Raw genomic sequence first — 14,612 nt, 5'->3', positions numbered from 1 at the left:
CCACATGAAGGAACTTTGAAAAGATCATGCTAAGTAAAAGAAGCCCATCACAAAACAGCACAGAGTATATGATTCTATATGAAATGTCCAGAATAGGCAAATCTGTAGAGATAGAAAGTAGATGAGTGGTTGCCTATGGCTGAGGAGGGAATGAGTAATGGGGAGTGACTGCTAATGGGTATGTACTTTTGGGGAGGGCATAATGAAAATGTCCAAAATTGTGGTGATGGTCGCACAACTGTGTGAATATACTAAAACCCATTGAACTGTACACTTTAAGTGTGTAAATTGCATAGGATATAGATACACACACAACATAGACACACAAACATATCACACATGAAAGTGAGGGATGTTATGATAAGTTCTTTCATTTATTTTCTGTTTTAACAAATCATTTGAAAAAGGTGGTAATTTAATCACTGATAATTACAAAGGTCTTGTACACATCTCATACACCAACCTAGACCCACCAGTGTTTCAGGACTGTGTGAGTGAGCATTGCTGTTTTACACTTTAATACCCCTCAGTTCTCTTTGTTATCCATCTATAGGGCTCAAGTTCACTGCTTCCCGGAGCCACCCCAGAATTTCTGTATTTGAGTATTTTAGGGGCAGCAGTCTGGTTGGAAGAAAAAGAGATCCAAGGATTTGTCGAAGCTGCGCTTGCACAGCAGACCCACTTTTTCACTTAGCATTTGGAGGCTGAGGGAGATTAGATCCCAGAGTACTGTTTCTGGGTGGTCCCCTCCTCTGCTTCAATAAGGGCCACATAGAAATGGGCCTATATTCATATTTTCAAAGCTCATCCATGTTCTCAACAAGCAATCGTTTTGCTTTGACATTCACTGACTTCCTAAATATAGCACATGAAAATGGTCCTATGTTTTAGCAGTGTTTGCCAACAGGACTTCTTTCTTTGTGCTAAAAATACCCAGAGATGATTTTAACTATGCCACTTCTAGATTCTCCTTTCAACTCATCTGTTCCTTCCAATGTGTTGTCATTTCTCTATTTGGAAATCATGACCATGAAACCTTGAACATTTATGGGTTATGCAAACAGCTTCCCTTGGTATATTTTTAATAGTCACTGCTCTTATTATTACCAGATGTCAAAATCCCAAATGATAACAGAGTGACAGATTTTAAGGGTAAGATTATTTGGGTAAGAGAAATGTGTTATTTTTGTTCTCTGATAGCAGGTGTCTGACCTGAGTTTATATCCAAGATGTCTTAGACAGGTTCCTTGATTTTGCCAGCCTCTGTATCTTCACTGGTCAGAAAGTGTTGTGAATGCCTTCCTCATAGGGTTTTGGTGAGAAATGGGTGGGAGTTCACATTGTACTAGTTATCTACTGCTGTGTAACAAATTACCCTCTGCATCTGGCATCTTGAAACAACATTTATTATATTAGAGTTTCTGAGGGTTAGGGAATCATATAATGGCTCAGCTGGGTGGTTCTGGCTGAGACTTCCAAGACCACCTGGGTAGCTGTTGGCAGGAGGCCTTACCACAGGGACCTATGTGGCTTTTCCCAAAGGCCTCAGAGATCAGAGAGATAGAGAAAGACAGAGATACCGGGGCACCTGGATGGCTCAATCAGTTAAGCATCTGCATTCAGCTCAGGTCATGATCTTGGGGTCCTGGGATCAAGTCGTGTCGGGCTCCCTGCTCAGCGGGGAGTTTGCTTCTCCCTTTCCCTCTGCCCTACTTGTACTCTCTCTCTCTCAGATAAATAAATAAAATCTTAAAAAAAAAAGACAGAGATACCAAGATGTAAGCTGCAGTCCTTTATAACCTAAGCTTGGTAGTGACATATCATCCTGACTGCCATATTCCCCTGGTCACACTCACTGATCCTGATAGAGTGTGAGAGAGGACTACATAAAGGTGAAAATAACAGGAGGCAGGGATCGTTGGAGGCCATCTTGGAAGCTGGCTACCACCTAAGCAGGGACGCCTGGACACCACAACTTCAACAACCATTTATTGAGCAGTTATATGCAGGCTCTATTCTGAGCCCAGAGGGTAAAATAGACATAGTCCTCACCCTCAAGGGTTTCCATTCTAGAAGCTCATAGTAAGTGCTTAAGAAATAGGTTTTCCCCTAATGAGAAAGAAACAAAAGTACTTTATAAAAAGAGACCTTGTCAATTAGAAGTACAGACACAATTCAACTAATTCCCACTTGGGAAAGTTGGGAAACCCTCCCCATATGTGGCAATTACAAGAGGGAAGACTTTGCAGTTTTCAGTTTAGAAGCTGCGAATTTATAATAAGAATCCTAGCTGAGGGGTACCTGGGTAGCTCAGTTGGTTGGGGTCTGACTCTTGATTTCAGCTCAGGTCATGATCTCAGGGTGGTGAGATCGAGCCCTGTGTTGGGCTCCATGCTTAGCGTGGAGTCTCCTTGGGATTCTCTCTCTCCCTTGCCTTTGCCCCTCTCCCTGCTTGCTCTCCCTCTCTCTCTCTCAATAAATAAAATTGTTTAAAAAAAAAAAAGAATCCTAGCTGAAGTAAAGACATCCATTATAATCATCTGTGGAAAAAAGGTATAATAAGCACACTGATTTTATCTACCATCGTGAAAAAGTGGTTATTTTCCAAAACTCTTCTTTCAGACATTGGCTGCATCTCTAGGCACACTAATAAACAAGGTTCTAAAGTTATGGCAATCTTAGCTCCATGTGAAAGCAGCTAAGATGGGACCTCTGTTTGGCCATGACTCATCTCCTGTCAATTTTGTTGATGTTTAATATAATGTATAAATAGACATGTATAGATTATATGAGAAGGTAACTTTGAGTTTAACATCTTCTAGAATGCATTCAGTCTGCTCCCAGTTTGTCCCAATTAGTGAGTTTTTACTTTCCTGATACTTTACTTGTGCTAAAATATTCAGATTTCAGGCTCTTAGAGGAGACATGTATGATTCATGGGATTAATGGCAAAGGAATATGCCTACATTATCAAATTAGGCTTGCATTTTGCTAGCCTTCTTAATGCTGAAGTGAAGCTTGAGCTTTATACATAAATATTGAAGTCTTTTTCTGAGCTTAATAAAACATGCATATCTTTCCAATATACTCATAGATAGAAATGAATACTAAAACATTTGTTGATGCAAAGAGCCTGCAGGTGCCCAAGAGATACCATCCAAAGTCCCACTGGATGGCTGTCCTTCCCTGTAATGTCCTCAGCCAGACTTTCAGGACACCTGAAGTCTCTGTGGTTCAGAAGTTCTTTGCTGAGCTTGCTGTCCTTCACCAGTCCTGTAGAAGATGCAGGAGAGGAGACTGATAGCACCTCTGATCTCATAGATTTAATGAAAGGCACTTGACCCATAGTCTCCTCCGCCATGAGAAAGGGTAGAGTTTTTGTCTTTGTTATTCACAGATCTATTCTCAGTGCTTAGGAAAGGGATTTCAAGTTATCGTCATTAGGATCCCTGAGAACTAAATCATCACTTGGCCCTCAGGAGTCTCCATACTCACCTCACACACCATGAAACTGTAATGAGAGCCTTGGGGCCAGACCTTCCACAGTGCCCACATTGCTGCCTTTTCATTTCCAAGACCTTACCCCAGTTGTTCCCAATATTCAGCCCAAGATGAGAAAAATAAAAATGATGCAATGAGTTTTTCACAAAACTCAATGGAAAGGACTATTTATTCTGAAACTAATCTTTTCTTTTTTTGGTGTTAATGTTTCCTCTTATATCAAGTGATGATAGTAGATAGTAACTTTTTAAAAATGTCCCACTTGGCGGGGGTTCCTGGGTGGCTCAGTTGGTTGAGTGTCTGCCTTCAGCTCGGGTCATGATCCCAGGGTCCTGGGATCGAGCCCCACATCAGGCTCCTTGCTCGGTGAGGAGCCTGCTTCTCCCTCTCCCTCTCTGCTCCCACTGCTTGTGTTCTCTCACTCTGCCAAATAAATAAATTACATCTTAAAAAAAATAAAAAGATGTCTCACCTAGCAACACAGAATAGTGGCAGTCCCATATGATGTCCCTATTGTTTTTTCTTAGATCTTGAATTCCAAAAGTCTGAGAACCATTGTCATACAAGACCTGTCCAATCCCTACCTCATTCTTGAGGCCTTCCTGATCATTCAGGGCTTACTTTTCCTTTCCTTAAAAAAAGAGAGTTTGGGTATTTTCCCTCTAAAGTCACAAGTATATAGTGTAGGACAATTGGTGAATTTAAAAACTCATAAAGAAGAAAATAGACATTCTCTATAATCTCACTTCTTAGAGAAAATAAATGTAGCAGTCTGAAAGATGACTTTCTATCTATTTGCTGAGTTTATCATTTAACTCTTTAAAACAAAAATGGAATTATTTTGTATTAGCTGTTTGGTAACTTATTGATACTCCATCCTCCCCGCTCCTGCTCCACAATTAGGTGCTGACTTGGCCCAACAGGTACATGAATGAGCATTTAATCCTCACAACAACCCAATGAGGTGGGTACTGTTATTATTCCATCTTTGTAACTGAGGCTCCGAGAGGTTTTGGTACACACCCATTTCACAGAGCTGCTAAATGCTAGAGCCTGAATTCTGACCAGGGGTGACTGGCACTGGGGCTCAAACTGTAAAACCGTGTGAATCAGTCCATTTCCATTATATGGATTTACCGCAATTTATTTAATCAGCCTTTTACTTTTGTCCATTTTTATCCCCCTCCCCCCCTTTTTTTTAGTTTTTGGTATTATAAATAAAGCTTCAGTGTACAACCTCAAGATTAAATCTTTATGTACATTATCCGTAAGTATTTACATGACTAGTTTCTAGCAGATGATATGCTGGGTCAAAGAGACTGCAGAGTTTTAAGTCTTTGGCAAGTTTTGCAAAATTGCATTTCAGATTGTTGTGCCTTTTCAGAATGTTGTACCCCTCGACACTCCTTCCAACAGGCTATGACAGGGCTGGTTTTCTCACACTTTGCCAACACTGGGAATTTTGGGGTTTTTGATTTTTAAATCTTTGCCAATGTGAGAGGCCAAAAATGATTACTCATAATGCTTTAATTCACTTTTCTTTTGTTACTAATGTGGTGGGTACATTCTAAGGTTAACCCCAATGATCCAAACCCTATATAATCCCCTCCCCTTGAATGCCCATGATTTGTTTCTAACAAGTATAGCAAAAGTGAATGGATTTTGCAGATGTAATTGAAGTTCTAATCAGTTGATTTGGGGTTCATGAAAAGTAAGTGGGCCTTAATTAGGTGAACCCTTTAAAAGAGCCCCCTCAAGGGGCACCTGGGTGGCTTACTCAGTTAAGCGTCTGACTTCAGCTCAGGTCATGATCTTGGGGTCCTGGGATCGAGCCCCTCATTGGGCTCCCTGTTCAGCTGGGAGTCTCCTTCTCCCTCTCCCTCTGCCTTTCCCCCTGTTTGTGCTCTCTCTCACTCTCAAATAAATAAATAAAAACCTTAAAAAAAAAGTCCCCATCAAGTTGGAAACTCAACTCAGCAGAATCTCTGTCTCTCTTTCTCTCTCGCTCGCTCACTCTCCCTTGCTGCTGCTGCTGATTTTGAAGAAGGAAGCTGTCATGACATAATGTTGCAAGTAAATTAATTCTACCACCAATCTGGGAGCTTGGAAGATTATCTTTCCTAGTCAAGCCTCATATGAGAATGCAGCCCAGCCAACACCTCATTTCAGCTTTGTAAGACCCTGAGCAGAGAACCCAATTAAGTTACAGAACTTCTGAGTTACAGTTCTGAGTTACAGAAGTTCTGAGTTACAGAAACTGGGAGACAATAAATGGGTGTTATTTTAAGCTACTGAGTTACAGAAACTGGGAGACAATAAATGGGTGTTATTTTAAGCTACTGAGTTTGTGGTGCAACAATCATTTCTTCATGTGTAATTGATCATGATTTTTTCTTCTTTCCAGCGCACTTTTCTGTTAGCATTCATCACTTTCTTATTTAAGTCATTAATACATTAAACCTTTTTTTTGTTTAAAGATTTTATTTATTTATTTATTTGACAGAGAGATACCCAGTGAGAGAGGGAACACAAGCAGGGGGAGTGGGAGAGGGAGAAGCAGGCTTCCCACGGAGCAGTGAGCCTGATGCCAGGCTCGATCCCAGAACCCTGGGATCATGACCTGAGCTGAAGGCAGACGCTTAATGACTGGGCCACCCAGGCACCCCATTAAACTTTTTTTTGTAAGGTTATCAACCCATTTGTCTGTCATAAATAAATAGCAATAAACATTGGATTTTTTTTTTTTTTTGGTAAGAGAAGTAAGCCTACATTTCCTTGTTTCACAAATAAAGTTAGCTGAATTGGTTGCTTTTGGTGATTAGTCTAAGAGACCAAATCCTGTATCCTCACTGGACTCCTCCAAATCTTCCTTTGCTTCAACTTTGGCTGGGGCTGTGGCCACAAATGCAGATGGATCAGCCAAGAAGGCCATGACCATTTTCAGCAAGTGGGAAGGTGTCATCAGCCTCCACAGACAAAGCCAGGACCCGCTTGTATCCATTGATGGTAGAATGGGGCACTGATGCAATAGTGGTGTAACCTAGCTGCATACAGATGCTGGCAACACACAGACACCCTCTGGGAAGTGAAAATGCAGTTTCCTCTGTTGTGTCAAGCACTTCAGGGGTGTAGATGCTGCCCTTGTCAAACACCTGCTAGATGATCAGCCCAAAGCCCCAAGGAGAAGGGGGAGAGGTTCAGCATGCTCAGCAGTGTGGCTTCTCTGGCTCCCACTTTGTCTCCAGTCTCAAGCAGCTGCACATCACTCAGGATTTCAGTGGTGCTCCTGGAGATTTTAGTGGCGATGCCAAAAGCTTGGAAGAAGGAGGTCTTTTCAGGCCCCAGACCAGTGTCCTGAGCTGGCACAGCGACTTCACATGGGGCTATGGCACCAGCACAGGCGGCAGCTGACACCTTATTGGCCAGCAGCATGTCCCTGATCTCAGTGACGTCACTGACCTCCTTGGTGACACAAAACCCATACTCTCCCAGATATGAGGCAACAGTTTCTCCAGAGCTGGGTTGTTCTCCAAATGCCCTTGGATGGACTTGTTCTTGCCCATCAGCACCACAGCCTTCCCACGGAGGGACATGCGGATCTGCTGCATCTGCTTGGAATCCATGTTGTCTGCTCCCACAGTGAAGCATTTTGGATAATCATCCAAAAGTTGGATGATCTTAAGGAAGCAGCTGGACTTCCAGGTCACCCTGTCTTCCCTGGGCATCATGGTGGTGCGTCAGGGATTGCCATGCAGGGTTTAAAGAGGATGCCACCCTCACAGGGATGCCTGGAAAGCACGACAGTCATTGCACTTTTATGCAGTCAAACTCATTGGTCTTTCCCGTCTGGGGTCTACCTTCCTTGTGCCACTTGGAAGGCCCACCCTCATCCCAAGTTTACAGGAAGAGTCATGTATATTTTTGTCTAGTGCCTCTGTGGTTTTATCATTACATTTAAATCTTTAATCCATCTGAAGAAGGTTTTGGTAAATGGTGGGGTGCAGAGAGGTCTGACTTTAAATTTTTTCAAATGCATCAAATGTTTTTCCATTGAATTCCTATCAAACCAAAAGTCTGATTTTTGGCCTTCTCAATGTTATATTAAATCTGCCAAGTTCTGGGCACCTGGGTGGCTCAGTTGTTAAGCATCTGCCTTCGGCTCAGGTCATGATCCCGGGGTCCCAGGATCGAGCCCCACATCGGGCTCCCTGCTCAGTGGGGAGCCTGCTTCTCCCTCTCCCACTCACGCTGCTTTTGTTCCTGCTCTCTTGGTGTCTCTCTCTGTCAAATAAATAAATAAAATCTTTAAAAAAATAAAAATAAAAAAATTAATCTGCCAAATTCTGCTTTAGTATCAAACTATTTTCATTATTAGAACTTTATATTGCATTTGAATATCTAATAGGGAAAAGCACCATTCATTTCTCTTCTTTTATAAACTGTCCTCACTAATTCTCACACATTTCTTTTTTCATTTTATCTGTCGAATTATTATGTCAAATTCCATTGGCAATTTAATTATATTTGTGGTATACCAAATTACATTTGTGGATTTATACATTTATAGATAAATTGGAGGAAAACTGACATCATATATATATATATAATTCTATACTGGAACATATTTTGGTACTCCATGTGTTTTTTGTTTTACATGGCCCTAGTCAAGAAAGTTTTCTTCATATAGACTTTTTACATTTCTTGTTGACTTAATGATAGGGTTTTAAATGTTTTCATTTAAAATATATCAATTGTAGTATATTTTTGAAAGATTTTATTTATTTATTTGAGGGAGAGAGAGCACAAGCAGGCAGAGTGGCAGGTAGAGGGAGAGGGAGAAGCAGACTCTCCACTGAGCAGGGAGCCCAATTCAGGACTTGAACTCAGGACTCGATCCCAGGACGCCGGGATCACGACCTGAGCCGAAGGCAGACACTTAACCGACTGAGCCACCCAGGCACCCCCTAATTTTACTATGTTTTTATAATTGTTTATTGTTAAATTATAGGAAAGATATTTATTTACTTAATTATGCAACCATAAATTAGCAAAAGTTTGGCAAAAATCAATGAAAGTATTCTATAAGAATTAATTGGCTATGTGGAATTTACAATTACATATTTACAATCACAATTACCATTACAATTTACAATTCAAATTACAAGTTACAATTACAATACAATTGCATATTTTATTATTATTTATAAATTATTTGCTATACTTCCTTCGTATCAATAAATTTATAATAAACATATATGTATGCATATAAGTTCTTTCCTAAAGAGCCAGTTCTTAAGCATATATCAGCACCCACTAGTGGGGTATATGTGCCTGTGCTGATTAGTCTAAGCCAACATGGAAATCCCTAATTCCTTGTCAGTGATTGGTTCAGGAAGGGTTAGATCTAAGCCAGTGTGGGTCAATGGAACAGAAAACAGGTTTTCTGGGGGATTCTGAAAAGAAGCTTCCTTGCTCTTTGGTGAGAGCCCCAGGAAGCCAGCTTCTCTCCCTGGTCAAGGACAGGAGGCATATGGTCCCAAGTATTTTGGCAGCCATTGTGTGACCATAAGAATCACCCTCAGAATGAAGCTGAGTCTGTCAACAGTAGAGCAGGGAAACAGAACCTGCTGATGACACCTCAGACCCCGGGCTCATCTAACTATACAGTCTGCCCTACCTCTGGGCTTGTTGTTTGAGCCAGCTCATTGCCTGTTTATACCACTTTTCGCTAGGCTATTAGCCCAGAGCACCCTGCTGATGCACGAGGAATGAAGGAGATCGATGAAGCGCCATCCACAGGGCATAGCTTCTCAACCGATGACAGCACCTTCCCTCCCTCCGCTCTCCCCAGACCATTCTTCCCTGTACCCGGGGCATATGTGCAGCCCAGCCTCTGCCCCTGGCACTCTCCCTCCTCACTCATGGGCCACACTGGAAGCTTTCTCTCCTTTAAAGCTCAAATCCCACCACCTTCGTGAAACTTGTCTAGTTCAAAGGGAATTCTCCTTCACACTCAGCTTGAATGAGCCTCACCACATATTGCTTTCTGTGGATGCCTGTGCTCTCCTGAGGCTGGGTCTCTCTTCTCAACTAGAGCAAAATCCTCTGGGGCCAAGACCATTTTGTATGCATCCGTTGGCCTTTTCTACTGCCTGGCTCAACCTCTTGCTCCTTATAATGTTCAGTCAGTACTTTATGAGGAAACTACCGGCCTTTAATCTCTTTTCCTCCTTGCTTTTTATAAGCTGTGGGCACCAGGATTCAGCTGAATGAGATTCCCACAACAGCAAGAGGAGCGTGATTTTGTTTTGAAGGTCTTTACAAGTATAAGGCATGTCTAAAGTGGCTATAAATAATTTATATTGTCCATAACTCAAGCTGATCAAAATAGACCTCATCACCGTGATGCGGCAAAATCTGGTACAAGCTGCTTTTCTGCTGCCTCCAAACCAATTACACATTTGGAGCAGATGAAAATCTGACTGGATTCCCTCCTGAATCGGATTAATGCCCCATCCACAATCACATTAATCACAATCTGTCTATGATTAGACATCGGATAATCCCATTGGACAAAAGGTGACAACCCAGATTCTATTATCTCATTTATTGTCTATTTTTGGAATTTGCTAGTAACTGTAGCCTTCAGAAGATGTTTTCCAGTGAAAGAGGATCATCTGTGCATTTTTTTTAAGTTGTTGCTTGATGGACTTCGATTGTAGCCAAACATTTGGTGTCATTTATAATTCCTATTTTATTTTAAGGTGATGAAGAGACAAAATAGGGCATGAATGTTTGGTCCTTGTTATGAAAAAAAAATACATATTTAGCATCTTATGAATGTGTGTTGGAAAGACTAAAAGATGTCCTTTAAAACCTTTAACGGGTGCCTGGGTGGCTCCATCAGTTAAGCATCCGACTCTCAGCTCAGGTCTTGATCTCAGGGTCATGAGTTTAAGCCCCACGTTGGGCTCAACACTGGTCGTGGGGCCTACTTCCTCTGTCTACGAAACCATTCTCTCCTCCTCCTTATCAGCCTGGAAGAATCATACTCACCCCAAAGGGCTCAGACGAGATGCTGTGGCCTCCAGGACGCCTTCCCAGCCTCCACTGCAGCCCTCCCCACCCTGCTGACCCCAAGTCAAAGGTGAGCAAAGCCGGACTCCAGGCCAAGTGGCAAGAACAGATTCTAATCAGCAATACACTACAGTACCGGGGCCAAGAGTCCCATGTGCACTGGACTCAACTTTGACTTGTACAGAGGTGACCAGGTGTTTTAAAGGGAGAATGAGGGAATAGGGAGGGGAGGGCAGGAGGGGCTCAGTAGAGTCAGGGAAGTGAAAAAGTACAAAAAGCAGGAAACGGGGGTTGGTTCATGAGAAACCCATCTGGGTTTGCTAATTGGTGCTTATCCAAGGTGGGTTCCTACCCTCCACAGTGGCTGGGAGACAGGGGCCCTATCTTCAGATGTTGACAGGAACAAACAGTAAATTCTCTTGACAGCCTTGAGTTTTCTGAGGAAGGCACTTGGGGGCGGGGGCAGGGTGGTCCTATGGATGCAGCCTTGAGCTGCTAGAAACAATGTTAGTGTTTTGTTCAAGGTTGAGGCCTCGTGGAGAAAGGGCTCGGAGGAGCCTGGCTAGAGTTTGGTCAAAGGAGAGAATTGTCTCCTGCCATTATTTTCCTCTCTTCTCTACCGTGTTATCTGCTTCAGTGAAGGACACCCTGTCCATCCAGGGCCCCAACCTGAAGCCTGGCCCATGTGGCAGGAGGCTGGCCTCTCAGCAAAACAACCATCCAATCCTGCTTTGGTGAATCTATTCCCTGTGGAGCTCAGTCTCTCCCTCGTTGCTTTCCTCCCTTTCTTCTTCATGTTACCCATTACCTGGATCTCAGCAAGGGAAGGAATCGTTCTAGGTGGAAACGGAGCACTGGAAGGGAGGCCCAGCGAGGCTGCAGGCTGGCAGAAGACAGCCTGGAACACCAGTGTGCCCGGCCAGAGGCTCAGAAGCACTCCCAGGCAGTGCCAAGCTGGCGAGGCCTCCCCCTCCTGGCGAGATAGGAAAAATGCAGCTTTCCACCAAAACAACAGGCACAGCTCCTTCCCACGGCCCCCTCCAGTCCCAAAATCTAGGGTTAGCAGTTGTCCCTAAAGCTATCTTCAGCGTGCGATTTGGAAAGAAACAAAAGGCTGGGGCAGAGGGAAAGGGAGAAGCAGACTCCCTGCCAAGCAGGGAGCCTGATGCGGGGCTCAGTCCCAGGACCCCAGGATCATGACCTGAGCTGAAGGCAGATGTTCAACCAATTGAGCCATCCAGGCACCCTGACCATGGGTTTCTTAATAGAGAATGATTTCAACACATGTCCATTGTAAACAAAGTAACAAACAAACAAGACCATTCCCATATGGACAGACTCAGTAGCACAAGTTTGCAACTAGTCTCACTGATCAGTGAGGGTGTGGGTTTGAGTCTCAGTCCCACCTCTTACTGGTTGTATTAACATGTGAAATTATTGATTTTTGATATCAGAAATATTGAAATTTCTGAGCTGCTGAACGGTGAATATAAGACCTACCTAACTTTGGGGCACCTGGGTGGCTCAGTCAGTTAAGCATCTGCCTTCTGCTCAAGTCAAGATCCTGGAGTCCTGGGATCGAGCTCCACATCGAGCGGGGAGCCTGCTTCTCCCTCTGCCTCTGCCTGCCCCTCTTCCTGCGCGCTCTCTCTCTCTCTCTCTCTCTGGCCAATAAATAAATAAAATCTTTAAAAAAATGCTTAAGACCTACCCACCTTCAAGGCAGAGCTGGCTTCACAGGCGTGTGATCTCTGCATTAAATGAGGTGGTCTGCAATTGCTTAGCCCAGGACCCAGCCTGCAGCAGGTGCTCAATGGGGGTTAGGGAAGAGGGAACAGACTCAGGAGGGAGGGAGAGAGGACCCAGTGGCACCACCCCATGGGGTTCCCCATGGGGTTCCTGTGTGCTCAAAGGGACTCAGTGGGAGGCAGGCAAGAGAGGCTGGGGCAAGAGCACAGGTTTGGATGTCAGGAGACCTAGAAACTTGTCAAGTTTCTGCCATTTCTCAGGTCTTAGTTGCTTTCTCTGAAGCATGGTGCCAAAATCCCACACCAAAACCCCACTCTCAGAGCTGTATGGTGGGTGAGGACGTGAATGCTGAGGCCCTCCTTGGCCTCTTCTCTACAACATCTCCAATTGCCTTGGGAGAAAAGTAGAGGACTCTGGGCATGGGGCTGGTCCTCAGAGGGACAATGGCAGAACCCCATCCCTAGGGATGCCAGCAGGGAGAGCCCTGGCTTCCGGCTCCATCTCTGTCACTTACCTGCTTGGATGCAAGGTCACTGAGCTTCAGTTTCCTTGCTGATACTCATGGTAAAGATTAATGCTCCTTCCACAAGCATCAACTTCCTTTGTGTTAGGGGGGCATCGCTCCTGTGGCATCCCCTTTGGAAGTGATCAGGTGGCAAGATGGTGCAGTGACTCCATAAGCAGGATCTGGAGGCAGACAGGCTGGTTCATAGGCTCCACCAGCTTTGTCACCTGGGACAAATTACTTAACCTCTCTGAGCCTCAGTTTCCTCATCTGTGAAGTAGGGATAATTTCAACAATAGTAACTTCTTTCCAGAATTGTTGTGAGGATAAGGGCAGTCATGCATGTGAAGGTGGCCCCAAGCAAGAGGCCAGTATGTTAGCCATCATGGTGACGATACTGAAGAGGTAGGTTATTCCCAGTATCCCTCCGCACATACGTGACTCCAGGAAAACAAGGAGACAAAACATCTTTGTGCCAGTGAAGGTCTCCCAAGCAGGTAAGGACAGGAAGGCAGTTAGTGGGGAAGGAAGTCCAGTGTGGATGTGCGTGCTATGCATGTGCACGCATGTGTGCAGGTGTCGGAGCCATCCGGGCCCCCCAAGTGGATCTAGCCTCGCATGGACAGGCAGGGAGAGGAACTCCTTCTGTGGGGGTCAGTTTCTTTTCTGTCAAACACAGGCCCAGAAGAGACAGTCTCTAGAGGCTCATCCAGCTTTCCAGTTCTAGAATTGTAGAAGGAAGAGAAAGGATGGGAGGACTAAGCAAAACTGTAAAATAGTAAAAGTTGGCTTTTTTTGTTTTGTTTTGATTTTAGTGATCTGGCCCGCTTTGGTGACAATCCTCCCCACCCCCACCCCCCCCCCAGCTCTGGGCCCCTCAGGTCTTGTTCCCAGGGTAAGAGCCACTATCACTGGAGTGTGAATGACCACCTGTTATTCTGTTCTTTCTCAAGGGTCTTTGCAAAGGGTCTTTGCACAGTAAGTGGATCTTTCAGTGGAACCGTGAACAGAGTTTTAGGCAGCAGTGATGGGGTGAGGAGATTTGGGGAGAAAAAATTCAGGGAGACTTCTCTGTGCTTCTGAAATCTTCCCAGGAGGAGGGTCATAGTTGGGGCTAGTTTTATGGGATAACACAGAGCTATGGAGCTCAAGCTCTCTTCCTACTAAGTGAGAACAGTGCTCCAGAGCCCAGCAAAGGAGGCACCCAGGTCTCCTGCGTGCAGTAGCCTGGGATGTGCAGAGCAGTGTGGCCCCTGCCTCTTCCAGAAGGGCACCCTGGGAGCAGCCAGGAGGCAGAGAAACTGGGCAGGCCAGATCAATGGTGCCCTGTGACGGTCCCAGTGGAAGAGGTTTCTCTCCTTTCACACCAGCGCTGGCCTCCCAGGGGGCTATGACCCAGGAGATGCACATTGGGGGATCTTGAAACAGGCTGCTGGTTTTATAGCTCCAGAGAGGTGGAGGGGGTGAGTGGTGGAACCACAGCCCTGAGGGTCTTCGATGGCACAGTGAAAGCAGCAAGGCAGATGAAACCAGGATGACCTGGCTGTGAATGCCAGCTCCAACTTAGCCTGTGACTGGACACGTTTGTGTCTGCTCGGGAAGCCTAAGTTTCCTTGGGGATTGGATGAGTCTAATATTACCCACCTCATAACATCGCTGTAAAGACCTGGTGGGCTAATAACGGGGAATTTGCACTTGGTAGGGGCTGAACAAATATGAATTCTTGACTTGGCTTCCTGGCATCCCAGGAGAGGTGACTATGCCACCCCTCCCCTTAAAA

At 44.6% G+C, this 14,612-nt stretch overlaps 1 pseudogene; it reads right to left on the bottom strand.

Moving 5' to 3' along the window:
- Window positions 1–6,319: 6,319 nt before the first annotated feature.
- Window positions 6,320–7,226, bottom strand: LOC113910115 (annotated as a pseudogene).
- Window positions 7,227–14,612: the final 7,386 nt, after the last annotated feature.

Source organism: Zalophus californianus, chromosome 6 (assembly GCF_009762305.2).
Source record: "Zalophus californianus isolate mZalCal1 chromosome 6, mZalCal1.pri.v2, whole genome shotgun sequence".
NCBI lineage: Eukaryota > Metazoa > Chordata > Mammalia > Carnivora > Otariidae > Zalophus > Zalophus californianus.
Note: the sequence above shows the minus strand (reverse complement) of the source record. Positions and strands in the feature narration are given on the sequence as shown.